Source organism: Oryctolagus cuniculus, chromosome 9 (genome assembly GCF_964237555.1).
Source record: "Oryctolagus cuniculus chromosome 9, mOryCun1.1, whole genome shotgun sequence".
Classification (NCBI taxonomy): Eukaryota; Metazoa; Chordata; class Mammalia; order Lagomorpha; family Leporidae; genus Oryctolagus; species Oryctolagus cuniculus.
In genome coordinates this window covers 26243491-26263946 of record NC_091440.1, presented here as the reverse complement: position 1 = coordinate 26263946, position 20456 = coordinate 26243491, and the positions used below count along the sequence as shown (strand labels likewise).

General features: G+C 37.0%; 1 long non-coding RNA gene across 1 annotated transcript; it reads left to right on the top strand.

Annotated features, from left to right (window-relative positions):
* Positions 1-2235: 2235 nt before the first annotated feature.
* Positions 2236-20196, top strand: LOC138843684 (uncharacterized). The gene is made up of 3 exons (XR_011378614.1): positions 2236-4727; positions 7417-7635; positions 8457-20196. It is a non-coding gene; the product is annotated as an uncharacterized lncRNA (long non-coding RNA).
* The last annotated feature ends 260 nt before the right edge of the window (positions 20197-20456 follow it).

Genomic DNA, 20456 nt, shown 5'->3' with positions numbered 1-20456 from the left:
CAAAAAGACTGTCTGCAGCTGCCCACTTCTAGCAGTTTTTATTTCTTGGTAGCATTTTATAGATATAAAAAAAAAGTTGAGATCACTCACACTCAAATTACAAAGCCTTTCCTGGCGCTAATGCTGTGACGTAGTGGGCTAAGTCTCCACATGTGGTGCCGGCATCCCATAATGGTGACAGTTCATGTCCTGGCTGCTTCACTTCTGATCCAGCTCTCTGCTATGGCCTGAGAAAGCAGTGGAAGATGGCTCAATTACTTGGGTTCCTGCGCTCATGTGGGAGATCCAGAAGACCTTCCTGCCTTCTGGCTTCTGATCTGCCCAACTCCGGCCATTGCAGCCAATTGGAGAGTGAACAGCAAATGGAAGACCTCTCTCTCTGTCTCTCTCCCTCTCTGTCTGTAACTCTAACTTGCAAATAAATAAATAAAATCTTAAAATCTTTAAAAAAACCTTGTTCTTAATAATAGATAAATAACCTATTAAAAATTCCAATTTTCCAATTTTTAGATTATTTGGGAAACGCTGGATCTAATAGTCACATATATGTTATTAGTTTTAATGAGATGATGTAGTTAACACAGTGTTAAGAATGAAAAACTCACAAATTAAATGAAGTTATAATTCTGTCTGACGTAATTTCATATTTAATGACTCAGGGCAATTGAAACAGACATTGAGAGTTTAATGAGATATATTGAGATCAATGTTTAGAAAAAATTATTCTGTGAGAATTCTGTCTTGTCTTATCCATAATCTATTTATTATTCTTTGGATCTTGGAAATAGTTGATAGGTTGAGTAGTAGTAAAAAAGACATACAAGTGTGCTACATTTGTCTGCAATTCTATGAACCTTCAGTAATAAATAATCTTGGGAAAAAATGTGTTTTAAATTCACCTACTTTGGTTCTTTTCCTCTCCATTCTTCAGAGTGGTTGTTATTCATGCATAATATTGTTGAGCTAATAATCTCTGCTTTCCAGTATGCTTTTCCATATATCCTGATCAAACTGTCTTCTAATGTTTTTTTAAAGATTCATTTATTTATTTGAAATGTAGACTTACAGTGTTCATGGATACTATGAGAAACAGTGACTTGATCAGCCCTTGCCCTGATTGTTGATGAACAACTTAATACTTTACCCCTCCCAGTATTTTTTGTTTGTTTGTTCTACTTAATACTTTTGGTTGAATTCTGTAATTAATACACAGTTATTCTTAAGTGTTGAAACTTAACTGAAAAGTGATCCCTGTTAAATATAAGAGTGGGAATAAGAGAGGGAAGAGATGTACAATTTAGGACATGCTCAAGCTGACTTCCCCAAACAGTAGAGTTAGAAACGTGCCAGGGGATTCCAATTCAATCACATCAAGGTGGCATGTACCAATGCCATCTCACTAGTCCAGGTGATCAATTTCTGTTCACAATTGATCATAATGATAGGACTAAGAGTCAAAGGGATCACATAAACAAGACTAGTGTCTGCTATTACTAACCAATAGCATAAAAAAGGGAGAGAACCATCCAACATGGGAAGCGGGATAAACAGCAGACTCATAGAATGGCAGAAGTCCTAAACAGCACTCTGGCCTCAGAATCAGCCCTTAAGGCAGGCGGATCTGGCTGAAAAGCCCATGAGAGTATTTCAGGCATGCAAAGCCAAGACACTCTGTCAAAAAACAAACAAACAAACAAAAAAAAACAATATGACCTAAATGAAAGATCTCCATGAGTGAGATCCCAGTGGAAAGAACAGTTCATCAAAGAAGGAGGTACCTTTCTCTGAAGAGAGGAGAGAACTTACACTTTGATTATGACCTTGTCTAAATATGATCAGACTCGGTGAACACAAAAGGCTTCCATAGCCTTGGCAGCTCATGACAAGAGCCTAGGGTGATTACTGAGGCCATAAACAAGAGTGTCAATTTGTTAAGTCAACAACAGGAGTCACTGTGCACTTACTCCTCATATAGGATCTCTGTCCTTAATGTGTTGTACATTGTAATTTAACGCTATAACTGGTACTCAAACAGTGTTTTTCACTTTGTGTTTCTATGTGGGTGCAAATTGTTGAAATCTTTACTTAATGTATGCTAAACTGATCTTCATATATAAAGAGAATTGAAAATGAATCTTGATGTGAATTGAAGGGGAGAGGGTGCGTAAAAGGGGAGGGTTGTGGGTGGGAGGGAAGTTATGGGGGGGGGGAAGCCATTGTAATCCATAAGCTGTACTTTGGAAATTCATATTCATTAAATAAAAGTAAAAAAAATAAAAAAAGAAATGTAGACTTACAGAGAGGAAGATATAGATAGGTAAATAGATGATAGATAGATAGATAGATAGATAGATAGAGACCTTCTGTATGCTGGTTCACTCCCCACATGGCTGCAATGGCCAGGGCAAAGCCAGGAGTCTGGAGCTCCTGCTGGGTTTAACACTTGGGTGCAGGGGCCTCAGCACTTTGGTCATCCTCTGCTGTTTTCCCAGAAACATAAGCAGGGAGCTGGATCAGAAATGGAACAGCTGGGACTTGCACTGGTGTGCCCATGTGGGATGCTGGTGTCACAAGCAGAGTCTTAATCTGCTACGTCATAGTGCCAGCCCCATTCTTCTAACTTTTACTTACCTATTTTTTTATTTGAAATCAAGAGGATAGTGAGAGATAGACTAAGAAATAGTTTCCATCCACTGGTTCACTCTATGAAGACCTAAAATAGCCAGGGCTGGATCCAGCTGAACCCAGGAGTCCAGAGTTCCATCTGTGGATAGCTTGTTCTCAACTACTTGAGTCATCACCTATGCTTCCTAGTGTGTACATGGCAGAAAGCTGGAGTTTTAAGGCGAGCTGGGACTAGACTCTAGTAAGGCATCCTAAGTGTAATCTTAGCTGCTCTGCCATACACCCACCCTTTCTGAAAAATCTGGTTATTATTTTTAACTATGCCAAATATTGCTATTTTTCTAAGAGGTAAAATTACACAAAATGTTGTGATTAAGACTTTTGTCACTTGCAACCCGTTTCTTATACTTCTTCAAAATTCTCACATTCATTTATTCCTTTTCTCATTAAGTTGTAGATACCCAATCTCATAAGTTTCTGATGAACCATTCATGGATTGGATTTCACACATGTTGGAAGATATTTATATATTTTCTTTTGTCTCCTACATTCATACATAGACAATAGTTTGCTATATATACTTTGTGGTAATTTGCATTTTTATCATTGACAGTATAATTTATATACTTCTTGGATAGCAATTCCTAGCAGTTCACTGCATTTTTTTTTATTCTTTGTCATTCAGTTGTGTGGTTACATTTTTTGGTTTTAATTCTTTCTTCTATCATTAACATTATAATGTGAGAATTTAAACATATGCAAGAGGTTTGGGGACACAAGTCATACTCATTCCATAGTAAGACAAATGAATATTGGTGTATATTTCTTACATGTCCACAGGCCTTATAGGGTATAATTACTTAAACCTGTATTGAGCACTTGATGTACTAATGTTAGATAACTCTCATGACCATGTTTGTCCAGGATTTGCACTTTACAATAAAAATTTTGGGAATGGCCCTATGACCTTCAGATCCAAAATGCTAAATAACAGTTTTTGCCATGATAAATTTTGTGCAATGTACACACCATTTTTTTGACAATGCTTTAGTCAGCTGGAGCACCATCCTGCATGTCAGGCTGTGCAAGATTATTTATATACCCATACATATACATATATTTCTTCAGATAGTGCTATTTTTTCCAGTAGATTCAATGGAGTCCAAGAACCAAGGAAATGGAAACAAGCTTATTCCTGATTATCAACACTCCTATTATGCTCACCACAATTGTGTGATTGGCGAATTTAGTGTAGAGGTTTGATTTGTCCAAAATGGAGCATGAATTCCAGGTGATACAGAGACAGAGCTGATTAAACATAAGCGGCCATTGTGCATGCATGGGTGTATTCTATTCCAAATGTCAAAGTATCACGCAGGAATTAGTGTCACTATCCAGGCTGAGAAGTCGATCCTGGAAAGGAGTTGACAAGAATGTGGTACATAGTAGAGTTGAGGATGTTTGGCAGCAAAGTGATGTTCTGAAGGTCCAGGAATGACTTGTCCCGGTGGTTCAGTGTACACTACATAGAGAATCCTCAACTGTTATCCCTTCTGAAATGTCTACAGTTGCCAGAGCTTCAAGTAGTTTTTTGAGACACCTACATCCAACAATGAATTGAAGTGCAGCTACACACTTGGCCACATCAGCCCACTCAAGTCAGCACTGAAGGATCATTGTAACTCATGATCACACTGTGACATTTGCTGACAGTGTTGCTGGTCTGCCTGTAGCTCAGCTTCTCCGTCTAACCACTCACTGCTTTCTCCCCTCCACAGGATTGCTGTCAAGTGTACTTTGCACATGATAATACAACAACTTGCATGATAAACGCCCTTATACAGACTTTTCTCCAGAGAAAATGTTACAAGGGATGTTCAGGAGCTATGACTGAGGCGAGGGCTGCCTTAGGAACTGGAATCAGGACAAGAAGAGCTATCTGAGTCAGGACGCCTGAAACACATATTCCCTAACTTCAGTTCTCTAACCCCGCCCTAAGAGCCTCATTACCCTGGGAAAGATGCTGCTCTGAGATTCAGTGTAGAGAAGGAAAAACAGATACTGTTTGTCTGAAAGCAGCAACTGACTGGCAAAACCAATAGGTAATATGAAAAAAATACTCAAATTTTATTATTTAAAAATAGAATAAGCAATTTTAAAATATAATCCCATTTACAACTAACTTTTCAGTGCTTATTTTTAATGTTTCCCTATTTATTTAATGTAGGTTGTTTTCCTCATTGATATCAGCTCCTATTTTATCTATTTATCTGTGTCTCATATGTCTGCTTGCATATATTTCTGATCTATTTTTTAAAGATTTTATTTATTTTATTTGAGAGGTAGAGTTACAGACAGTGAGAGGGGAAGACAGAGAGAGGGGTCTTCCCTCCACTGGTTCACTCCCCAAAAGGCTACGATGGCCAGTGCTGAGCTGACACAAACCCAGGAGCCAAGAACATATTTCAGGTCTCCCATGCACATACAGGGGTCCAAGAACTTTGTCATCCTCCACTGCTTTCCCAGGCCATAAACAGATAAGCAGAGAGCTGGACTGAAACAGGAGCAGCTGGAACAAGAACTGGCACCCATGTGAGATGCCAACACCTCAGGCAGAGACTTAACCTACTATGCACAGTGCCAGTCCACTTCTGATCTATTTTAATCTGGGGGGAAATATCACATAATGAGCAATAATATCACAAATAAGTTCTATAAGACCAATCTGAGTGGCCACCACCACCTGATTAACACTAAGGGTTAGGATCAAAGGAAAAGGTAGAGACTATCAACTGCGTGCATACAGGGAATGCACTACTAAACCACACTAGCAACCTAAACTTCTTTCTATTTACTTGAAAGGCAGAGAGTTACAGAGAGGCAGAGGTAGAGAGAGCGAAGTCTTCCATCCACTGCTTACTCCCCAAATGGCCACAAAGGCCAGAGCTGGGTCAATTCAAAGCCAGGAACCTGGAGCCTCCTCCAGGTATCCCACATGGGTGCAGAGGCCCAAGGACCCTCTCCTGCTTTCCCAGGCCACAGCACAGAGCTGGGTCAGAATTGGAGCCCAGGGGAACTGAACCAGTGCCCACATGAAATTCCAGCAATGCAGGAAGCAGCTTTACCCACCACACCACAAGCACTCACCCCTATAAGTACTTTTTTTTGGATAACATTTAGTTTGTCTCTAATTTTTCTTTTCTATTAGCTTTCCTTTTTCAACTTTAAGAACTCTGCTTTATATTAAGGTTATTAGCTCTTCATAATCTATGCTGAAATACTTTGCCACTAGTTTATCCTTACTGAATGTTTATGATGATTTTTAAAAATGTAGTGAACTACCCTATCTACTTTTGTCCTGGGAAGGATGTATCCACACTGCCGGCTGGCTTGTGGAAGTGGAGGATGGAGCTGAAGCCCTGACTCGCCTCTCTGGCCTACCCCATGCTTTTTGTCCAGGTTTCACCAATTCCCATGTTGGCAAAGATGGTATTGGGGGGCCCCTTCCCTTTGACACGGAATGCATTCAGGGAAATGCCATTCCTTAATATTGTGGTAGTCAGCAACCTTCTGCCCCTCCCTCATAAACACAGTGCCTATTCTGCCTCAGAGCTAAGGGAAGGTTGGCCTGTGTCTCCCCCTCCCGCTCTGTAGGCTTCTTGTAAAGTCTTGGTTGCTTCTGGTCTTTCTAGACTTGACTGGGGCTGAAACAGCAAAGTGTAAGACCTTAGGTCCCAATCTCTCCACTGGCCCTGCAATGCTCCCAGTAGGCCTCGGGCCATATCTCTGCCTTTCCTTGCATAATCTTGACATCAAGAAGCTGAATTCTGGCTTTATATCTGGAGCCCATCCTATTATGCATAATAAACTTTTGATTTATTAAAAATGTATGTAGGAAATATTGGATTCTTTTCAGTTAGTTTTCTGAGTTATCATTCGTTGGTAAATTATTTTCTTTTTTTTTTTTTTTTTTTTTTTTTTTTTTTTTTGACAGGCAGAGTGGACAGTGAGAGAGAGAGACAGAGAGAGAAAGGTCTTCCTTTGCCGTTGGTTCACCCTCCAATGGCCGCCGCTGCAGCCGGCGCACCGCGCTGATCCTGGCAGGAGCCAGGAGCCAGGTGCTTTTCCTGGTCTCCCATGGGGTGCAGGGCCCAAGCACCTGGGCCATCCTCCACTGCACTCCCTGGCCATAGCAGAGAGCTGGCCTGGAAGAGGGGCAACCGGGACAGAATCCGGCGCCCCAACCGGGACTAGAACCCGGTGTGCCGGCGCCGCAAGGTGGAGGATTAGCCTATTGAGCCACGGCGCCGGCTGGTAAATTATTTTCATACATGAAGATTAAAGGGGAGAACACCTGTTTATTTCTCTTCAGACATGCAAAGTTTGAATTTTATACAATATAAATTTTAAATTTATATTGAAGTTCACTTTAGTCTTCTTAATGGAATGAAATAATAATTTTAAAAGTTTTCCTTTGCATTATCACTGACTATAAAGTTTTCCCAGTGCAAATTAATTTTAGTATACATGCTTTAGCTTTTTTTAATTAACATGATATATATATGTACATATTTACAGGAATAATGTCATATTTCACTACGTATATACAATATGTAAAAAGCAAGTCAGAGTAATTGGTATATCAATCAAATCACATATTTATTATTTGTTTGGGGAACTTGTAAAGTCATCTTGATTAGCTATTTTGGGATATACAGTTAATGGTTTTCACATTACCCTACTGTGCTATAGAATATTAAACGTTATTTCTTCTATTCAACTCTTCCCCAGAAACAAGTGCCAATTATTAAAAAGACCCTGCTGTCTCAGGGATGAGAAGACACCATCCTAATACACTAACTGTCATATGTAATGCTCAGATCACAGACTTTCTATTTTGCTGGACTAGTTATCTACTCAGCATTGGTGTGACATTGTATTCTGATTACACAGCATTCATTGCACTGTTGTGATGTGTGGCAAACCAGCCCTTCTCATGCTTCTCACCAAGTAAGTGTTTTGCTTGCTAAATGTGTTTTTCGTTTTCCACATAATCTTTGGTATTTATTTTTTTAGCTTTAAAAGAAAGGTAGCTGATAAACAGTTTATTGTGGTTACATTAAATAAATAAATAACAAAGAACTGACATATCTACCACATTGTATTATCTTAAGCAAATAAAATGATGTCTAGTTCCTAAAGAGCACGTGCTCAGGTGTTCTTGTCTATGCAAGAAATCATTCAGATGTGAGACAGAAAGACAGTAGCAGTAAGCATGCTAGCCTGGTTTAAGGGAAAGAAGTCATGAGGACAGTACAACTGACAGACCGGGTGGACATCTAGGTGAAGAACTAAGAGCTCATCTGCATTCAGACTAGAGCTTTCATAGATATGACATGAGTTCAACACCACCCCGCCCCAACACCCACCCCCTTGCTGGGATGTCTCACTGGGCAGAGGACTTCCTTCCTCCCAGAACTTCATAATAACGCCTTTGGTGCAGGGCAGCTCAGAATCCCCTAGACTGTCCCAAGGGAGAAAGCTGGGACCCATCCAAAAAATTATTCAATAATGACACAACCTTTGTTATGTAGATGCTGGTTTATGTCCACATTTTTCTTTATTTCACCTCACAGAAATTCCCGTCTTTCTTTTGGCTCTTTGTACACACATAGGTTCATGCTTACAAAGTTTCATTAGCATTCTTTGAACTTCTCAGGTCATAAATACCCTTCACTTAGGTTTATAAATTTTCCAGCATATGTACTATACTTTGCAGAGATATTGATGGCCTTTTTCTTGATGGAGATCAATAAATTTAATCGTTTAAGGGGCCAGAATTTTGGCATAGCGGATTAAATCCCCAGGGACAGCATCACATATGGGCGCCGGTTCAAGTCCCAGCTGCTCCTCTTTCGATCTAGCACTCTACTATGGCCTGGGAAAGCAGTAAAAGATGGCCCAACTCCTTGGGACCCTGAACTTATGTGGAAGTCCTGGAAGAAGCTCCTGGCTCCTGGTTTCAAATCAGCTCAGCTCTGACCCTTGCAGTCATTTGGGGAGTGAACCAGTGGAATAAAAGACCTCCCTCTCTTTCTGATTCTACCTCTCTCTGTAATGCTATCTCTCAAATAAATAAAATAATTCTTAAAAAAAAATTGTTTAAGACCTCCACACATCCTGTGTGGAGGAATGTTTTCACTATTTCAATTCTGGCAGTATTTCATGACATATATGTTCAAGTGTAACAAGTTGTATACTTCAAATATTCTCATTTTCTCAGGTCATTGTTTTGGTTATACCTCAAGAGAACTGTAAATTAAAAAAAAAAAAAAGTCCACTTCAGGATGGCTTAGGAAACAATCTAACTGTCCTATTCTGAGATACATCGGAAGTTTTTGAAAACCATCAAAGAGCACTCCAATAAGGAAGATGATATTCATGTGTGTAGTTAAAGCTATAATGGTCAAACTATCTTCCTCTCACAAAGCTTGTAGTTGTACCTTACGATAAAGAAAGTACTTACTCTGTACTATAAAGTAAGCTGTATCTCATCCAAAAGTTTATCAAATCATTAAGAAACAAATTAAAAAGAGAAGTATAAAAATTGTTCAAGGGGCCGGCAATGTGGCACAGCAGGTTAAAGCCCTGGCTTGAAGTGTCAGCATCCCATATGGGCGCCAGTTCAAGTCCCAGCTGCTCCACTTCCAATCCAGCTCTCTGCTATGGCCTGGGAAAGCAGTGGAACATGGCCCTTATATTTTTCTTTATTCTGGCACCTTATATTTTTCTTTCTTTTTATTTTTCTTTCATACTACCTCACACATTCTTGATGCTTAGTGGTATATAGCATCATCTGTCTATTATCGCCATCCGCTTAATTGTCTTTGAATCATCAGTACATCTCATTGCAATTTTTTTCTAAAATCTCTCAAATATGGCTTGTTTCTCTATCAAATGTTTATAAAGCTGTGAACTTTGCCTTCTCAGCCATTTTTACAATTTGAATTCAACATTTTTAGTAATAATTAGTAGAGATCTACCAAGTGGAATCTGAGGGAAATTAATCTTTTTTTATGAAGTACCCATTGTGTATCTTTTCATTTTCCTTCCTTTTACTTGTAGTCATTATAGGTATCAAATAATGATTGTTAAGAAATAATAAAGGAACGAAAATCATCTGCAAAATGGAATTTACAAATGTTCAGATGAAAGTTTCAAAACAGCTCTTTTAAGGAAAGTCAATGAAGTATTAAAAAAAGGATTCAGTTTTATAACACAGAGAACTAACAGAGAGATGGACATATTTCAAATAAATCGAACAGAAATCCTTCAGCCAAAAAATGCACTAAACAAAATTGAAAACATGCTAGGAGGCATCAATAGCAGAAGAGATCAAATGCAAGACTCAGTGAGCTTGAAGACAGGTTATTAAAAAATATATTGAGGACAACAAAGGATCATAAAGAATAAAGGGGCCAGCGCTGTGCCATAGCGGATTAAGGCCCCAGCATCCAGTGCCAGCATCCCATATGGGCACCAGTTCAAGTCCTGGTGGCTCCACTTCTGATCCAGTTCTCTGCTAAGGCCTGGGAAAGCAGTGGAAGATGGCTCAAGTGGTTGGCCCCTTGTACCCACATGGGAGACCTGGAAGAAGCTGGCTCCTGGCTCCTGGCTCTGGATCAGCCCAGTTCCAGTTGTTGAGGCCATTTGAGGAGTGAACCAGAGAATAGGAGATCTCACCCTCTCTCTGTAACTCTGCCTTTCAAATAAATAAATAACTCTTTAAAAAAAAAAAGAATGAAAAAAGCTTATGGGAACTTTGGAACAATTAAAGAAAAAAATATTTGAGTTGTTGAGGCCAAAAGGGGACTTGAGAATTCAAAAGGGATACATATCATGTTAAAGAGATAATTTCAGAAAATTTCCCACACGTAGAGAAAATTACAGCTATCTACTTACTGGAAGATCAGAGTGAGTCAAAGTCAATTCAAACATATATTCCCTGATATATATGAAATTAAGGTCTTCAAGGTCAAAGATAAAGAAATGATTATCAAAACTGCAAGAGAAAGGAAACAAATAACACATAAAGGTAGCTAAAGTTACCTAGTGCAGGCTTCCCGGCAGATTAATTACAGGTTAGAAAGCAGTAGCGTGACACTGTCACAATACTAAAGAAAAATATTCCAGGTAAGAATACTGTACCTAGCAAGGTTTTTCTTCAGATATGAGGGACAGATAAAAGCATTAAAATAAACAAAAATTGATAGAATTCGTCACCACCAAATCTGACTTACCAAAAATGTTAGTTATTCAAACTTAAAGATAAGCTAATGAATATGAATAAGATATCAGAAGGTAGAAAATAAACTGTTAAGAATAATTGCACATGGGTGGACACTTTGGCAGAGCAGGTTCATGTGTGACTTGGGATATGCACATCCTATAGTGAAGTGCCTAGGAAAGATTCCTTTGTTGCTTCTTCTGATCCAGCTTACTGCTAATGTACCTGGAAAGCAGTAAATGATGGCTCAGATACTGAGTCCCTGTCACCCATGTGTGAAACCCGGATGGGTTCCTGGCTCCTGTCTTTGGTCTGGCTCAACCCTGGCTTTTGTAGGCATTTTGGAAGTTAATTGGTATATTGGCAGATAGAAAATCAGATAGAAAATTTCTCTCTCTCTCTCCCTCAATTTTTCAAATAAATAAGATTTTAAATGAATAGTTTTATAGACACATTTAGAAGGCTGCAATTTTTTGAACATGTGGCAAAAACCATTTATATCTCAATATGAAGAATAAAATAAAATAATTTTATAAACAGTAATAACTGCATTAAATGTTAAGAAATAAGCAATATAGGAGGAGTTAAAATTGGACATATAAAATTCAAAATGTGAGGAATGATGGAATGAACATGAAGAATTCTTTATTAGTATTTCTTACCTGTTCCTTTTATTTTTTTTTCCTTTTCACAGCTTTGTAACCTCTGCTACATTTTTATCATTTCAAAATACCTTGTTATAACCTAGAGAAAATTTTCGTAAGTCTCATTATCACCAGATAGCAAATATTTGAATTATACTTACAAAAATTATAAGGAAAGAATAAAAGTACATTACTAGAGAAATTCACATAGCCACAAAAAGAGATCACAAAAGAGGAAGAAATAAGGAAGGGAATTACAAGAAAAATGGAAAGCAAGTATGAAAGTGGCAGTAGTAACACCTTACCTATTAACATTTACCTTAAATGTTGAGGAATTAAATCCTCCAGTTAAAAAGCACAGAGTGCCAGAATAAAATTTTTAAAAATGACAAACATATATTCTGTTTACAAGGAACTCAACTCACTTTTAAGGACATCCATAAATGGAAAGTGAAATTATGGAATAAGATACTGCATGCATTGGAAAAACAACCAGAACCAGCTATAATTATATTATTAATTTTGACAAAGATGTTAAAACAAGATGTTTTTAGAGTTACAAGGTGATGGATATATGAGAACTCTGTATTACTACTTCACAATTTTTTGTAAATGTAAAACTTCTGAAATAAAATGTTGAAAAAGAAAAATATTTTAAATTGAAAGCAGTAAAAAGAGACAAGGATAGTCCTTATATAATGATAAAAGGCTTATTCCAGAAAGAGGAAATAATGATTGCAAATATATTTTCAGCCAATACCTGAGCTCACAAATAACTAAAGCAAATATTAATAAACATAAAGGGAGAGATTGACTCCAATATAATAATAACAGTAAACTTGAAAAACACACTTTCAGACCAGTACATGTCATTCAGGCAGAAAATCAGAAAACAGCTGTGTTAAATTGTCCTGAGATCAAATGGACCTAAAACTATCTACATAGTATTCCATCTAAGAGCTGCATAATACACATCCTTCTCAACAATACATTGGACTTTACTAAGATAGACTCTATAGTATGTCAAAAAACAAGTACAAACAAAATTTTAAAAAATAGAAATCATATTGAGATTTTTTGGTCTGACAATGCAATAAAATGGAAAATCAACTGAAAGAAAAGCTTCTTAATATTAATAAATGCATGGAAATTAAACAACTTACACATGAACAGCCAATGAATCAATGAAGAAGAAAAAAATTGCTAAAATATAATAATGGATATACAGTACATCAAAGTCTCAGGAAAACAGCAAAATGAATAGAGTTTACAGCAATCAATGCCTAAATAAAATAGACAGAAAGATCTCGTGCAAACAACTTTTCACTTCAGTTCAACTAACTGTAAAATTAAGAATAGATGAAACCCTTAAATACTGGAAGTAAAGAATTAATAAAACTCAGAATAGCAAAATATGATGTAGGAACAATAAAATACAGATAGAAAAATCAATGTAACAAAGAGCTGCTTCCTTGAAATGATAAAATTGTCTAACCCTCAATAAAAATAAGTAAGAAAAAAAGAAGACAGAAGATTAAAATACATAAAATAAGTGATGGAAAGAGAGACATTACAAATGATAGCACAGATGTACGAGTGATTTTTACAGATGAACAATATTTCAGCAAATTTGATAAACTAGCAAAAATAGGCAAATTCTTGTCCATGTGTATCTTACCAAGATTGAATCATGAATAGAGTACCTAAACAGAACAATAATGAGTAGCTATCTCGAATCAGCAGTACAAAATCTTCCATCAAGGAAAAGTCAAGATTGAATGGCTTCACTCCCAAAGTACACAAAACATTAAAAAAAAAAAAAAAAGAATCAATACAAAATCTTAAGTATTCCAAAAAATAGAAAGCACATTTTCCAAATCTTCATGTGAAACTAGTGTTACCTTGGCACCAAAAACAAATAAGGAGACACACACACACACACGTTTTAGCAAATATCCTTGATAACTACAGATGTAAATATTTTCAGCAAAATGACAGCAAATTGTACCAAACAACACATTACAAATATCATTCTTCATGATGAAGTGTGATTTATCCCAGGGACACATGGTTGATTCTACACATAGAAATAAATATACAAAATACACAAGATTACAAGATGAAAGTAAAAATATCTTACAGTCATCTCAATAGATATTGAAAAGGCACTTGATAAAATCCAGCATCTATTAAAACTTTGAAAAAATAGGTGGTGAATGAACATACCTCAATATAATGGTTATATATAACAAACCACAGCTAAAATCATACTAAATGGGGAAAAGTTGGAGGCTTTCACTCTGATATTAAAGGTTTTCTAAAATGAACAACTGTATTATAAACACAGTGTACAATGGAAGAATTCAGATAACATTTATTTAACCTACAAAAGAATCTATTGAAATAATCGAAATATTTGAATATGACATCAAATTTCAATTTATGTGAATGACCAGTTTTCAGCATTTCAAAAGATCTGTGATGTCAAACTTAAGGGTGGCACATTCAATTTTTATTTTTATCTAAATGCTTAAAATACGCAAAATCTTAACTTGTGGCCTGCCGCTATTGGAAAGAAGTTATAACTTTAAATTCCAACTCTGATATTTTAGACATTAGCAGTAACCTACCCCAGAAGTCATAAAATGTTGGAAAACATTATAAAATACAGTTAGGAAATCTTCTATAATATAATAAAAATTAATTAAGCTTCAATTTAATTTTAAGCTACTCACAAAACATGATTTTTTAACTCACAGTGATTACAAAAGCAAAATATATAAAGTTAATTTTTATAAAATATGATTGCTACAAAAAACTACCAAAGCACTTAATTAATCTCATACCTTTTAAGAGCTCAGTATGGTATCAACTTGATTTCTGATATTTGAATGACTCCATTCTCTAAACTTAATTACATACATATGGAGCTCATTACTGGATGTTCATTTAGAATGTATCCAATTATTTCACTCTAGACATTTTCATGTTTTGTTTATGTTGTCAAAATATTAACCCTTAAAATGCACTCATTTTTTTCTCCAAAGAAACCTTTTTTTTAAGGAATACAAATTTCATAAGTACTGCTTTAGGAATATAGTGATTCTTCCCATCATACCCACCCTCCTACCAACACTCCCACCCCTCCACCTCCTCCTTCTCCCATTCCCAGTCCCTTTTTCCATTAAAATTTATTTCAATTAGCTTTATATAAGGAGGACCAATTCATATACTGTATTATGTAAAGATTTCAACAATTTGCACACATATACATGCACACACATACAAACTGTTTGAGACAAGTTTTGCAGTTAACTCTCATAATAAAACTCATTAAGGACAGAAGTCTTGCATGAGAAGTTAGTGCACACTAACTGCTGTTGTTAACTTAACAATTAACACTCTTTGTGTGACATCAGTGACCATCTGAGGCTCTAGACATGAGCTGCCTAGGCTGTGGAAGCCTTTTGAATTCACAAACTCTTGTCAGTATTTAGACAATGCCATAAGCAAAGTGGAAGTTCTCTCCTCCCATCCTTATTTGATGAACACTTCTTTCTATTGGGGTCTCACTCACAGAGATCCTTCATTTAGGACATTTTTTGCTACAGTGTCTTAGCTTTCCATGCCTAGAATGCTCTCATGGGCTTTTCAGCCAGACCAGGATGCCTTAAGGACTGATTCTGAGGTCAGAGATGCACTGATTTTTAATTTGTGTTTGTATTTCTGAACATAGGGGAAAGCATTTGGTATAGCAGTAAAGTTGATTCTTAGGACACATGAATCCTCTAAGTACCTGATGTGAGTCTTGTTCCTTCACTTCCAGTTCAGTTTTCTGCTAAAGTGAACCCTGGGAGGCGGTAGGTAAGGGTTCAAGCAGGTGTGTCCCCACTACTCATGTGGAGACCCTGATAATGTTCCTGGCTTCTGGCTTCCACTTGACTAGCCCTGGTCAGTATAGGCATTTGGGGGAATGAACAAGAGATATAATATCTGTGCTGGCCTTTCTTTCTCTGTGTCTCGGTGTCCCAGCTTCTCTGTCACTCTCCTCTCGCTCATCTCTTTCTCTCAATTCCAAATAAAATGGAAATAAATAAAAATTTAACAATATATATTTCTTGACATACAATCAGTCATGAGTCACAAGGAAGTAAACTTAGGGCTGAGGAACACTTCTTTCATCATTACACCTACTCTAAATCATTGACTGGGGGTCTTTCTTTAGAATAGTTGTTTGAATGATACTGAAATGAGGTACAGAGAGTTAAAATATATGTTTTATGACATTTAAACAGTTGTTTTCTTAGAAATTTAGTAGAGATAAAAGACTATAGTAAAGAAATAAGATTTGAGTGGGCTGGCACCATGGATCACTAGGCTAATCCTCCTCCTGTGGCACCAGCACCCCAGGTTCTAGTACCAGTCAGGGTGCTGGATTCTGTCCTGGTTGCTCCTCTTCCAGTCCAGCTCTCTGCTGTGGCCTGGGAAGGCAGTGGATGATGACCCAAGTGTTTGGGCCCCTGCACCCACATGGGTGACCAGGAGAAAGCACGTGGCTCCTGGCTTCAGATGGGCACAGCGCACCGGCCACAATGCACTGGCCATAGCGGCCACTTGGGGGGTGAACCAACAGAAAAAGGAAGACCTTTCTCTCTGTCTCTCTCTCTCTCACTGTCTAACTCTGCCTGTCAAAAAAAAAAAAAAAAAAGATTTGAGCAAAATTCATTGATATATTTTAATGCCCATATTTATATACTTTCATTCTGAAACTCAGACATATTGCATGGAACAGACTGCAATTTCATCACTCACAGAAACAAACAAAGAAGCAATAACATTACATGACAATGCCTTTTTTTTTCTGGGAAAGCTAGATGTTATCTGACCCACTGGATAGGGACTCCCAAATAATGACCAAACTATCAAAAGCAGAGAGAAACAACATTTCTAGCAGTTGTTATTTAAATGTGGTTATAGAAAGATTCTGTCCCAAAATTAAAATAATCATTGAGATTGACATTTGGCATAGCAGTTAAAATGTCTGAATCCCATATTTGAGTCCCTGCATTTGAGAAAATAAGTAGCTCCTTTTCTGATTGCAGATTCTTCCTAATATGCACCTTGAGAAGCATCAGGTTATGACTAAAGTAGTTGTGTCCCTGCCAACCACAATAGAGACCCAAACTAGGTTCCCAGCTCCTGGCTTTGGACTGGTACAACCCTGAATATTGTGAGCATTTTTGGAGTGAAGAAAATGAGGGTCTCTGGCTTTCTATCTGACTTTCGAATAATTACTTATTACTTAATCTTTCTACCAATTTTACCTGATGACTGAGTGTAAAATATTATTTTACATATTCTGTGTAACTAACTGATTAACTCAATAAATGTTTGTTTGCATATTGTCATATTAAAGAAAAATTTATAAGTTTCATGCATTTTATATTATGGTAGAAAAGATATGCAAAAATTATAAAAATTCTCAAGTAGTATTGCATGTTATGTAAAAATGGGATTCTAAAAACTTTAGTGAATAAAAGGCTGGAAGTTAGCACTTTATAAATTATAACTCTATAATGTAATAGTTTGATCAACATATGAAAGAAAAATGATGTAGCTGTAAAAAGAAAGAATAATTACCAAAGATCTATTTTTTAAGATTTATTTATTTTTCTTGAAAGTCACAGTTATACACAGAGAGATGCAGAGTGAGAGAGAGAAAGAGAGAGTGAGAGAGAGAGAGAGGGATAGGGAGAGAGAGGGAGGGCTTCCATCCACTGGTTCTCTCCTCAGTTGGCCGCAATAGCCGGATCTGTGCTGATCCCAAATCAGGAGCCAGGAGTCTCCTCCAGGTCTCCCACATGGGTGCAGAGGCCCAAGGCCTTGGGCCATCTTCTAGTGCTTTCCCGGGCCATAGCAGAGAGCTGGATTGGAAGTGGAGCAGCCAGGTCTCAAACCAGTGCCCATATGGGAATGCCAGCACTGCAGGTGGTGGCTATACCCGCTATGACACAGTGCCAGCTGCAGATCTATTGCTTTAGAGGAATTTTCTCCTTTCAAGAAAATACAAGGGATGACACTATGGCATAACAGGTAAAGCATCCTCCTGCACTGCTGGCATCCCATATGGGTGCCACTTCAAGACCTGGCTGCTTTACTTCTCATCTAGCTCTCTGCTCAAGTCCTTGGGCCTCTGAAGCTGCATGGAAGACCCAGAAGAAGCTCCTAGCTCCTGGATTTAGATTGGCCAAGCTCTGGCCTTTGAGGCCATTGGGGGGAATGAACCAGCTGTTTCAAGACCTCTCTCTATCTCTTTCTCATCCTCTCTCTCTCTCTCTCTCTCTTGCTTATTTTCTCTCTGCCTCTGCCTCTCTATAACTCTGATTTTCAAGTAAATAAGTTAATCTTTTAAGCAAAAAAAAAAAAAAAAAAGAAACTATGAAGATTCTCTGCATTGTGAAATGGCTGCTTAGTTTGCCACTTGCAATGTTGGCATACTGTATTAGAGTGCTGGGTTAAGTTCCTGCTTCTCTGCTTCACATCCATCTTCCTGCTGCTGTGTCTGGGAAGGCAATGGGGCATGCTAAAGTGCTTAAGCCCCTGCCACCTGTGGGGGATTCTTAGATGGAATTTCTGCCTCTTGGCTTTGGCTTGGCTCAGCCTTGGTTATTGGCCATTTGGGGACTGAATCAGCAGATGGAAGATTTCTGTCTCTGTCTCTCTTTCTCTGTCACTCTAACTTTCAAATAAATAAATAAATCTTTAAAAAATAATGCTTATATTCCAAGATAATAGTGTATTTGAGAGACAGCTAAGATGAAACATGAAGAGACTGGAAGTAGCCATGTAATCTAGGCAAAGAGTTCAAATATGTTGTTTTCTCAGATTTTTGACCATTGATACACATTTACTTATTTATTACTTTTTATTTATATAATGAACATTTTCATGTGTTTCATATATAAAGATTTAGGAGAACAAAATTTTTCATATATACAGATTTAAGAACATAATGATAATGATTCCCAACCTCCCATCCATACCCCCAGCTTCCTTCCTCTTTCTTTCCTTTTTCTTCTAATATTTACCATGACACACTTTCAGTTTATTTTATAATCACAAGCTTAACATTCCACAACTAAATTGAGTTCTTTATGGATTCCAGATAGTAATCTTTTATTAGTCACATAGCTAGCATATATTTTTGCCCATTCTGTCAGTCGCCTCCTCACTTTGTTGAGTATTTCCTTTGCAGTACAGAAGTTTATTACTTTGATGTAATTCCCACTTGTCTATTTTTGCTTTCCTTTCCTGTGCTTTAAGATGTTTTCCCAAAAATCTTTTCCTATGACAAAATCTTGCAGAGTTTCCCCAATGTTCTCCTTTAGTAATTTGATGGTATTAAGTCATAAATTTAAGGTGCTGATATTTGGACTTGATTTCTGTATAAGGTGCAAGGTAGGGGTCTTGTTTCATACTTCCACTTATATATGTCCAGTTTTCCCAACACCATTTGTTGAAAAGACTGTGTTTGCTCCAGAGATTTATTTTAGTTCATTTGTTAACTATCATTGCTAATGATACACATAAATGATATAATTAATTGATTAACGCAATAATTGATAAGTTCTTAAAAGTTGTGACAAGAGAAAATGAAAATACACTGTGTATTTTTACTTGTGAAATAAATTTTCACATTAAAGCAGTGATTTCCACATTGCAAAAAACAAAAGGATAAATCTAGGAAGATGATTTCACTGGAATAATGAGATTCACAGGAAATTTTAAAAATTCTTTAAAAGGAATTATAAAATATGACATTAGGTAAAGTCAGTCATTCAGTTGAGAAATTTTTCATGAAATATATGCTTACTATTTTATGGTTATTTCATAAGCAGGCTGTTTTATCTTTTATTGAAACTTCATTTTGCCCTAGGGAATGCAGCTGCCACAAAATGTGTTATCATTACACGTATGTCAAGAAAGATAGTATACACTTCACTAAAATGCACTCATTCAGCACATTCATTTGGCAACCTCCAGCTGCTACACATCTAGAACAACCTTGAAATTATCTGCTGTACTGAGAATAGACAGCAAGAATTACTTCAGTTCAAATATAAAAATAATTGCATAATATAACAGCTTAGTCCTTTAAATTTACATAAAACCAAACCAATTACAGATATTTTTTTCCTGAAAAAAAATGAATACACTGCATTAAATCAGAACAAAGTAGAGAAATCATGGTAATTTAAAAGTGTAATTGGATTATAAACCAATAAAATTGCTTGATTTAGTAATACTTAAGGCATGGTTTTAACAATTATAATAATTTCATTTTAACTTATTTTGGTTACTTTTACCAAATACTTATTTATGAGTGAACTCCATAAAACTTTTCTATTTATCAATATATATTAAAATAATTCCAGAAATCATTATCTGAGCATAGAATATTTAGGTCTAACATGGCACCAGTAAAATGTATCTGTTTATTTTAAAGATATTCTTGATGATCTTTCTTGCATTTTACAATAAACAAATTGAGAAGTTTGCATAGATATTGACTTTTTTTAAGATATATTTATTTGTTTGAACGTCAGAATTACAGAGAGGGAGGAGAGTCAGAGAGAGAGTGAGAGAGAGAGAGAGTGAGGTCTTCCATCTGCTGGTTCACCTCCCCAATCGGCCACAACGGCCAGAGCTGTGCCGATCCGAAGCCAGGGCCAGGAGCTTCCTTCAGGTCTCCTATGCCCAGTGCAGGGGCCCAAGTACTTGGCCATCTTCTATTGCTTTCCCAGGCCATAGCAGAGAGATGGATGGGATGTGGAGCAGCCAAGACTGGAGCTGGCGCCCACATGGAATGCTGGCACTGCAAGTGGTGGCCTTACCCACTA